Genomic DNA, 11,583 nt, shown 5'->3' with positions numbered 1-11,583 from the left:
AAATTTAGTTATTAAGTTGTGAATTTAGTTGTGAATGCATATTTTTTGTGTATTAAGTTATGAAGTTTGTGTATTTAGCTATGATATTTGTGTTTAAAACTGTGAATTGAATGCATTAAGCTGTGAATTTCTTGTTTAAGCTTTAAATTGACTATATTAAGCTGTGTGTTTTGTATATTTAACTATGAATTAATTGTATTAAAATGTGAATTGATTGTATTAAAATTTTTAAGTTGATAATATACTTTTAAATGCATACCTTTTTTTGTATTAAATAGTGAATTTTTTGTATTAACTTGTTTATTTTGTGGTTTAAATTGTGGATCGACTGCATTAAGCTGTAAATTTCTTATATTAAGTTGTTATTTTTGTGTTTTAAATAGTGAACTGATTGCATGAAGCTGTGGATTTCCTGTTTAAACTATGAGCTGACTATATTAACCTGTGAATTTATTATATTAAGTTGTGAATTGACTGTATTAACATGTGAAATGACTCGTATTAAACTGTGATTTTTTTATATAAATTCTTTGTTTGCTTCTGAAATATAAGAGTGAAGAAACACTATACACATATATCTTTTTATCTAATTTTGAATAAAATATGTAAAACTTAAATTGTGAATATTTGTTTAAATAAACATTAAAAGAAGCACTAGCATTAAATCTGAAGGTATATGTGTAATTTGAAGTTAAAAATATGGTTGTGAATATATAATTTTTTGCATTAAACTGTGAATTTTATATATTATGCTGTGATTTTATGTACTGAACTGTGAATTGACTATATTAAGATGTGAATTATTAATAAATTTTTGTTAAATATGAATGATTTATGTATGAAATTTTTTTAGTACAACGTGCATACTAGTTTAGATATTGATATTAAAGATTCTAGAAAAAGGATAAATTGACAATAACCTTGGAACATTAACAAATGTAGATACAAGAGTGCACCTATATCAACTGAAACATGTTTCTGAAAAGTTCATGGTACTTTCTAGAATTTAACGTCATAAATAACATTGTATTTTATTGAAAGTGTGTTAAATAGCATTGTAATTTGTTAAGATTCAATTGTTTTATTTTGTTGACTATTTCTGGTAGAACACAAGCTATTTTGAAATTTTTAGCACATAAATGGAATTATATTTATCAAGATTATCTATAATAGCATTGTACTCGGTAAAAAATCACTTTTTCTGAAGTTTTGAATGTCTCGAGAAATGGCATTATCTTGGATGGAATTTAACATCATAAATAACATTATACTAATAAAAAATCTTGTAAAAGGCAGTATGCTATATAGAAATTCACACTTTTAGAATACTTTTACTGTTTCTAGAGAATTATGGTATCAATTCTAGTGGTGGCAATAGATTTACCAATATAGATCATTAGAGAATACTTTTACTGCTCTGTAGAAATTCACATTTTTTGGAATACTTTTGGAACATTTTTGTAATACTTGTACTGATCAATTTGTTTTAACTATTTTTACCAATATAGATCATTCGAGATCCAAGAATACTAGCAATTTTGATGTGTAAACAATATGATTTTATATTTCTAGCAATTTTGATGTGTAAACAATATGATTTTATATTTCTACGTCTAACTTAAAGTAATTATCATTTAATTGGTAATTTTAGGTATGGTGAACTTGATGACCGTGTTTTGGATGTGACGACTGTTTTGGGTGCGAAGACGATGATCAATAACATTGGATAAGATGATGAACAAAGCTCACAAAAATAATAATCTCTAAAGTTTGATATCATTACAAACATTCTTACAATTCCAGTTTCATTCTCACAAAATGTTTGATTTCATTGTAGTAGTAGTTTATGTTTATTCATGTGGGAATATCATTTATGTAGTTGTAATTTATATCCATTCTTACAAGAATGTATTACATGTGGATGTTTATCAAAAATCAAACCAAATCATTACAATTGATAAGGATATCCTAATTTCCTTTTTAAAAAAAATTCAATTTTAGCCAGAAAAACGAATTAAGGAAATTATCCTAATCAAGCCAATATTATCAAAATCGAAATTCTAGGGATTTGATTGGCCAAATCGTCGAGTTTGTGCAATACAATCATCGAGTTGGGCCGACTCGTTGAGTTCCAAACATGAACTCGTTGAGTTCTATGAACATAATGACGATATTGCTCCCTTCTGCTTTGGACGATTCATAATTGCATCAAGTTCAATTGAAAAACAACCTAGGCTCTGATACCACTGATGGGTTATGAGCATAACTAAAAAACTTATGTGTTCATGCAACCCTAAGATTAAGGATCTAGGTTTTCACTAGTTGAACATGCAAACTTGAATATCAAATAAAAAACCCTAATGGCATCTATATAATCGAAAGTGACCAAATAAAAGAGTTTAAATGTGTACCTTACTTTTTATGTAGTAATAAGAAGAAAACCTTGTAGATCTTTAGCTCTTGAAAGCAAGTGCCTCAAATGTGACACCTCTAATGGCTTACAAACAATCTTTGTAAGAGGATGAGAAGGAGAGAGAAGGAGGAAAGAATGTATGGCTCTACTAGGGTTCTTCCAAAGGTTGGCCGAAAATCCCAAGCTAAGCCTCCTTAAATATTGTTGGTTGCTTAGTCCTAAAGCTAAGGTATGCAGGTGGAAACCCTGGAATGCACAGAACCTCTGCCATTTTTACTCTTAAGAAGTAGACAAAATCTGGAGCAGCAAGACCCCAAGCGGATGGTCACATCCGAGTGGGAAAATGGGTAAATGCCACAGTGTATCCATCTGCCGGCTCTTGCTGGGTAGCGTTACCATCCCACGAGGATGATATCGATCGGGGAACGGATGCTGGCAATTTCCAAAGAAACACACTCCTTCTTTCAAAAAAGGAAAGGTAAGGATAAGGGTCCTCTTTCCCAGAGCTTGGTACACATAAAAAAAGGTTGCGCACATTTACCGAACCACATCAAGGACTGATCATCCATGTCATTCGAGCAAAACTATTGCGAAAGCACAACGATAGGTTTCAAAGGCTTATAACCTTTCCCTAAAAATATGTCAGTAATATCGAAAGAGCCACAACTCCTGACTTCAACTAAATAGAGGCTTCAAAGGATCATAACCTTTCCCTCGAAACACATAATACCTAAGTCCCTGGGCCTCGAGGTGACGATCTCGACCTGCCTTAAACGACTGAGGTCAGAGTGCGACCCTCTTAGGCCCAAGACTTAAATCAAAACCCTGCAAAGCGAACTAGATAAAAAGTTCATGTCCAAAGGCAGGTCGATGCCTCGACCATACGAAGGCAAATCCACGACTCAAACGGGAGCCACACTTAAGGCACTCCCAGTATAAAGCCAAAAAATAAAGAGCACACACACACACCACAAAGGCCAACATTAACCTTTGTTGTGAACCGCCCGGAATGACAGGAAAAAGTACAGTAATCCAGAAACAAACTAATGCACCCAAAGTTAAAATTGTTAAATTATCCACCGGACATGCCTAGATTTCAAGGCCACACAAGGATATAAACAAAACAACAACAAAAAAACGCTATCCAGAAGATGAGAAAGTTCAAATATCACGAGCATGGGAGGATAGGGCATCATCATCGAAGCCAGATTCACAACAACACAACTGGCGAAGTCCGACAAGATCCAGTTCGCCCAAGCGAAGATATGAGGCAAAATCCATCTCGACGAAGGCCTTCATAGACACATGCATGAATCGGCAAACTGCACCACAAAACTCAGCTCCAAAGGATCATACTTACCGGTGACCACCTACTTTTGCACCATCTCCTTTCCACTCTCCACACCGGAGCCATACACACGGGCTTCACATGCCGAAACCTAAGGGAAAACTCACCGCTTTGAACAACTCGGTCCACCACACGACTCACACCCTTTTAAAGGACCCAAGCCAGATCCTCTTCCAAAGCTTTCCTATTCAACACCTCAGCCTCCAGGCCCCCGCCCTGTTGTTTCATAAGCTCTTTCAAAGCACACCTTTCCACCTCCAAGCTCTACACCTGCTAACACAAGCGACCCACCTCCCCGTCTAGGAATGACATATGGTCCTCAGCAGCAGACTTCTCCCTCGATAACACGTCGTAGCGCTCATCAAATTTAGGCCTCTTCTCTTTCAAGAGTGATGCCCTCTCCCTGAGCTCGTCACAATCAGCCTCGACAATAACCGACTCCGCCAAATCGACCCCAATATAACGAAGACGACCAATTGCAACCACTAAGTAAGGAGTGACCTGGGATGTGGTGTATTGAAGCTCGTTCGCCATATGGGAATAAGACAGAAGGTTAAGTGACTCCAATGCAGCCAAAAGATATGTGTGTCTACACCACTCATGGGCGTCAGCCTAATCCGATAATGGAGACCCAGGGGCAAGGTTCTAGCCAGGAAGGTACACTCCAGAGGAACCAGACATCAGTGAACCAGCCCCATGAGATGGATCCACCGCCCCCTTGATGGACGAGGCAATCTCGTTGTCCCTACTCTCACCCCCTCTTACGGAAGAGGGACATTGTCATCAAAAATATCACTCACTAAGGGAGACTCCACAAGAAAAGAATCAATGTAGCATTGCTTACATAGTAGCTTGTCAATCGAATCGACACCACTACCATTTGAAAGAGCAGAATCCAGCAACACAACCCATTGTTTAGAGATCACTCAGCCCCCACTGACGGGTGGCTCCCCAGTCACAGGTAGTCCATCAGAAGGAAACAATAGACCATGGCTAAAATAAGGAGCGGACCTCCCTCCACCGGTGGCGGACAAAACGACGAATTCTTCCAACCGAGAACCATAGGTAAGAGCCAGAAGAGCATCCAACAAAGGCACTTTGTGGTACTGCAGCTCGCCCTGGAATTAACCACACAACTCCTTCTTAAAGGAAAAAATATCCTTAGAACCAGCGATAAGAGGAACAATACAAACCAAATGCTCTCATAATCAAAATAATCACCAGTAAAAAAAGAGAAAAGGGAGGGGCAGGGAAGTGATACTTACCATCCTTTTCCACATAAAATTAGGGCATCATCCCTCGGGCCTGCTAAGCAGCACTCATCCCTGCAGCCACCAATACGCAGTCTGGCCATTCCTCCCCGTTGAAACAAATCCTCTACAACGCTTTAGCAGTGGACAATGTCGAGGGATCCGCTTCGAAGAGATCGACACGCGAGGATAACCTGGACTAACCGGGTTGCTGTTAACCCACAACCATCGGTCTTGCCAATTCTTCCGAGGGGCCTTTTGGTTAACAATGAACATGTACGTATTGTGACATTGAGAAAGAGTATGGACACCAAATTGGATGGAGTTGGAAAAGGCCTAGAAGGCTTGAAAATTAAGAAGCACACCCAAGGTTCGACATGCTAACTTAAAACCGACAATTTGATTAATAGAATTAGGTGTATGATCGTGGACGAAGAAACCATAATCCCTTATAACTTCGTCGAAGAAATTCGAGACTGGAAGATGGAGCCCAACCTCGAAAAATCAACACAGGTATCCCAACCTTCCCTGTCGGCGGCAGGTAAAAGATAGCCCCTTCCTTCGGAAACTGCACTCCATGATCAAACATAAATCCAAAACAAAATTGTAGAGACTCAAACTCCTCCGAAGTTGGGTCGTTCCTTGATCGAGCGAACGCCATAACAAACAGAGGATAAGAACGCAACGAATGAAGATGGACAAGGGAGAAAAACCAAAGATATAGAGAAGTTCAAAATGTAAATCGAAAGAATTGAATATTTTCATACTAAAGCTTGCCTACATAGGGCTACCATGCCATGTTAGCAGCTGTCAGGACCATCCCACACCAGATACGTGTCCGGGTCTAAGCTAGAACAACTCAGCTATCCCGGAAAACGCAGACATCTACTAGCCTAGGGGACTTGTTAATGTATTCCACTAAGAATACGTCAAACGTAACGGGGCCCACGTTTGATAAATATGGTAGTCCAGGATCGACGTATGCCTAGTGCCAAGACCATGCCCTCGCCCTCGCGATCCCATGATTATTCCTTGGCACCCAAGCACTGAAGCCCACTCAGAGACAAAACAGTACTAGTAGTCTTCCAGAGAGATGTGTGTAATACTCAGGGCCACGCCTACCGAGAGTTATGCACCAACATCATCTAACCACTAGTGGAGAACAATCCACTAATGAGACGCCCGCATGTCCTGTCGGCCCAACAGGGACCAGAAGTTATCTTTAGGACCTTGTCCCCGATGTGACAGGTATAAATAGAACCCTTCTCCTGAGAAGGGGAACCTCTCACTCACTCTTCTACTAAACCCATATTCTCTCAACTAGACACTTACTTGACCATCGGAGTTTCGTTCCGGGAGCCCATCCCGGACGACGACTGATGACCTTTTTCTTTGTGTTGTCATTCTCAAGCTTAACTCCATCGGGACAACAAGAGGCAACATTAAGTCCGGGGAACATATCATAACAGAGGGTCAACATTGGGGCCTCACACAAATTTTGTCTCAAAGTATCGAATGTCGCCTGCTGCTCAGGGCCCCAACAAAAATCCATGCCCTTCCTCGTCATACGAGTGAGGGGTACTGCAATCTTAGAGAAATCCTGAATAAATCTTCAATAATACACTACTAAACCCAAGAAACTCCTGATCCCTAAGGGAGACTTTAGGACCTCCACTGCATCATGGCCTCATTCTTGGCTGGATCGACCAAAATCACGTTATAGTTAACGAGGTGCCCCAAGAACTGGACCTCTATTAACAAAAATTACACTTCGTGAACCTGGCATACAACCGTTCTCGCCTCAAAAACCCTATAAGCTCTCGAATGTGATCCTCATGTTGCTCCATGGTCTTCGAATATACCAAGATATTATCAATTAAAATGATGACTGATCGATCGAGCATCGGTCTGTATACCCGTTTCATCAATCAATAAATTTCGCAGGTGCATTGGTGAGCCCAAATGGCATCATCACGAACTCATAATGACCATATCGAGTTCGGAATGCGGTCTTCTCCACGTCCTCCTCTCTAACCCCCATTTGATGATACCCAACCTCGAATCGATCTTTGAGAACCAAGATGCACCCTACAACTGATTGAAGAGCTCATTAATCTGCAGAAGGGGATAACGGTTCTTCACTGTCAACTTGTTTAACTCCGGATAATCAATGTACATCCGGTGTGAACTGTCCTTCTTCTTGACGAATAAAATTGGTTCTCCCCACAATAAACTACTCGGTCTAATAAGTTGCTGGCCCAACAAACTCCTGAAGCTAAAAGGACAACTCATGCATCTCGGGCGGTGCCAAACAGTACAGTGCCCTGGCAATTATAGATAGGATGTTATGTGTTGTTATGATCCATTAGATCAGTATCCTAGTAGATAAGATCTTATATGATGTTATGATATGTTAGATCGATTTGTCTGTCTATAGACTGTTATGTGATTATCTGGTATATTTGCACATGTTTGATTGGTGGTTAAGGTTTATCTACTTTGTGCGGGAGCCTACAGACCTGGGCATTCCAACTCGATGGTTGTGGGTCTTGAGTATTCAATCCAAAGGATGATTGGAATCGTACTATATTGGCATTCCACCCTGATGGTTGTGGGCCTGGAGTATTTTATCCCGAGGATGATTGGACCCATAGTATATTGGCATTCCAACCTGATGGTTGAGGGCCTGAGGTATTCCAACCCGATGTTTGATTGGATCCATAGTATGTTGTTTGTGATTATATGTATATTGTTGTTATGTATGGGTATTTTGGGGGAACTCACTAAGCTTCGAGCTTACAGTTTTAGTTTTGGTTTCAAGTACATCAGATGATCGCGGGAAGGCAAAGGCGTGATCTTACAGCTTCTCATGTTTTATGTATTTGGATTTTGGGATACTCTGACTTGATACTAATTTGAAAACACTTGTAATAATTTAATGGTTTTAATTTGTTGAAAAAGTTTTAAATTGGATCAAATTTTATGGATGTTACAAGTTGGTATCAGAGCCTTGGTTTGAGTGAATTGGAGGAACACTCGTGTGAATCTAGTCTCAAATCAAGGAAAAGATTTTCAAAATGATTTTTTAAATGGTTTTCAAAATACTAAAGGAGGATGCAGAGTGTACGATCAACCGGAGCCAGTAAGTATACCCCAAAATACCATACAATTGTTTGATTATGATATATGTTAAGACAACATGCTAGTACTAGGCTAGGGATCTTTAGGAATTTCATTATAGAATTTCCTGATTGTATGATGCCTGATAGCCTAGGGTTTTCCTTATATGGAATTGACATCATTACTATAGTTGCTTAGTGTATGCATCACGACCGTACATAATTAAGATCTTATAGCCTGAGAATATTTGGGTTGGCCTTATTTCCTGTTCTTTTTTGATGAAGGGCTTAGGGTAGGATCAGGTATTCGAAAGTCTATAGGGTCCAGCGTATGTATGACTAGCATACACTAGTGGTGCAAGGTTGGTGGAAGTTTCATGGATGAGTGAGTTATGCGGGGTCAGTAGGCCAATTATGAGATAGTTAGTTTTCATCTAGGAGTGAGGATTGAGTGATCACCATGCATATATATATATATATATATATATATATATATATATATATATATATTGTTAGGGTGCTGTGATGATGCTTGAGACAAATATAGGTAGGTGTGGAAGGTAGTATGGGACCGTACTACTGAAAGCACATGACCCATATGTGTAGCAAGGAAGTCACAACCCCTAGGGATATGTTGGGGATTAGTTCCTGGATTATTATATGGAATGTTGATATTTTCCCAGTATATTTTCAGCATGGTGACTATGAGGAGCTTTGAGCTCGGATTTGGGTTAGGAGCAGGGGCTACTGATATGTGCATATTTAGTTCATATTAAGTATAGATTTTTATTCATTTATTAGCTAAATTATTGCATTTTATGGACAAAAGGTAATTAAAAGTGTTTGAATTATATTTTCAGTCCAAAAATGAAGCTCGGAAGCAGAAGGAAGTAGGAGAAGCGGTTGAGAGATCAAGAATGGAACAAAGAAGAAAACCACCAAAAAATAATACCTACTCGGAGAGTAGGGTCGACTACTCGGCGAGTCCGATCGAAGAATCGAGAAGATAATGACTCGGGATCCCAGAGACTTATCACAATACGGGGACTGAGAGATGGACTCGACGAGTCGCCACCTGACTCGACGAGACTCTTCGAGTCGATTCGTATAGAGATAAGTCTTCAGAACGATAGAGTAGAATTCGGGAATCATTCAGAAGAGTTCTGTTTGGGGATACAAAGTTGACAATATGGTTTGATTGATTGGTAGGATTAATTCTAAGTTGGTGAATTTTTGTTATTTTAGCTTGCTAAAGAACCTTGTGTGTGAATAATAATTAATTTTCTGTTAATAGGAAGATAATTGATTAGCATGAACATCTATTGATTATTAACCTCATATGCTACGTGATCACTATGCCATATGTCTAGGACTAATGAATATGAAACTAGAATTAATAAGAAATTTGAGTAAATTCATGTGCAAGCTTGTGTGATGACCATCAACAAGAAGTTAATTAAAAGATTAAATTAATTAACTATTGCAAGTCTAAATTAACCCGAATAATTAATCTAGTAAATCTAATTAAATTAGACAATTGGCCACTGTTTAAGTTAGTTTATTTGCTAAGGATTAGTGTAGTGAATGCGAATCTAATCACTTGAATCGGTAACCAACGAAAGAATTAATCCATTGCACCATTACCTTGAAATCAACCATAGAATCAACTAAGTTGAACTAAACAGAAGTTCCCTTCCGTTTATTGAATCTAGTTAGTATTTTGTTTTCTAGTTTTTAAGTAAGTAATAGTTAGTAAATTTCTAGTCTTGTAAAACTAGATAAAACCCCTACTTATTAATTAACTTAGATAAAATTAGTTTTTAATTTTAATTTGTCGTTCCCTGTGATCGATACCCTGCTTATTTAACTATACCACAATTGATAGGTTCACTGCCTTTTGTGTGTTATTTGATAATTAAAAGTAGGTTTAAAACTAAGTGACTTTGCACACATCAAGTTTTTGGCGCCGTTGCCGGGGAACGGTTCTAAAAATTAACATTAAATTCTAATTTAATCGATCCTTTGTGTGGGATTTATCTCACACAAAGTTATTCAGTAAGTAGAATTAGTTTTAATAAAATTCCGTTTTTAGAGTAACTAGAATTGTTTTTTTTTTTCTGTTTTTGCCTTGAACTCGCCGAGTGCACTCGTGCCGACCCGGCGAGTACATCGCTATTTCACCTTTAATATTTTATTTTATTTTTGTTCTTTTACGCGTTTTTCTGTTCTGTTTACAGTTGTTTCATGACCCGAGGATCTGATACACCTCTGGTCCCCCCTCTTGAAGACCCGGAATCCGCACTAAGGAAGAGAAAAAGGCAAAGCCGTTGGAGAATCCGCTTCTTCAAAGAACTCGCCACTCAAAAACCTCAAGTCCGTTTTCAGCAAGAAGAGGATCAGCAAATCCGGAGCATCCAGTGCCTCTTTGACTATTGAAGACCCAATTCAAGAAGATATCGAATACGAGACCGAGGAAGAAGAAGAACCCACATTCGAGCACGACTCCGATTTTGAAGACGATTTAGTCATCACTATGGCTAATATCGATGAAGTCCCCATGGGGGAATGGAAGAAGAGGATGCGCGATGACACCGACCCGGGACTTGTGCAGCCCGCAATTCCCGTAACCGCCACTTTCGAACTAAAAGGCCATATTCTCGCTCAACTCAAGGAGATTCCTTTTTATGGGAAGGATCACGAAGACGCCTACAAGCACTTGGACGAAGTGAATGATGTGGCCGACTACTTCAATGTACCGAATGTCCCTCGCGAGACCCAGCTTCTTCGCATGCTCCCAGTCACGTTCAAAGGAGCTGCAAAGGATTGGCTAAAGTCACTTCCTCCCGAATCAGTCACCACATGGGCCAAGATGAAAGAGGAGTTCATAGATCACTTTTGTCCACCCTCCAAAATAGCCAAGCTAAAGAAAGCAATTGCCAACTTCGAGCAACAGCCCGGAGAATCTCTATATGAAGCATGGGAAAGGTACAAGAGTTTGCTTAGAAATTGCCCACATCACGACCTTAATAGCCAACAAGAGGTCTCCATTTTCTACGATGGAGTCAATGTCACCACAAGGCAATTACTCGATTCTCAAGATCCGCTCACGAAGAAGGCGCCCCCGGTAATCAAGGAGCTAATTGAAGAATTCTATAAGCACTCTAGAGAATACCACAATCCAAGAAACGAAATAAGTCGGGGAGTAATGAACGCGGCAAATGATAGCATAGCGGCGGTGATAGCTAAGCTTGATAGTCTTGATAGAAGAATGACAAAAATGGATCAAACAATCCATGCAATGAGGGTAGGATGTGAAAATTGTAGAGGTCCCCATCTAACAAAGGATTGTGATTTGGATGAGAATGGAAATAAGAAAGCTCAAGTCTTCTATTCAAGTGGCGATCGAAACGACGAAAATTGGCGAAAACCTAAGAAGGAATGGCTCCCATACGA

General features: G+C 39.1%; 1 non-coding gene across 1 annotated transcript; it reads right to left on the bottom strand.

The window, feature by feature from the left end:
• Nucleotides 1–11,047: 11,047 nt before the first annotated feature.
• Nucleotides 11,048–11,154, bottom strand: LOC111906342 (small nucleolar RNA R71). The gene has a single exon (XR_002855168.1). It is a non-coding gene; the product is annotated as a small nucleolar RNA R71 (small nucleolar RNA).
• Nucleotides 11,155–11,583: the final 429 nt, after the last annotated feature.

Source organism: Lactuca sativa, chromosome 8, assembly GCF_002870075.4.
Source record: "Lactuca sativa cultivar Salinas chromosome 8, Lsat_Salinas_v11, whole genome shotgun sequence".
Taxonomy (NCBI): Eukaryota; Viridiplantae; Streptophyta; class Magnoliopsida; order Asterales; family Asteraceae; genus Lactuca; species Lactuca sativa.
This window is presented reverse-complemented; position numbering and strand designations above follow the sequence as displayed.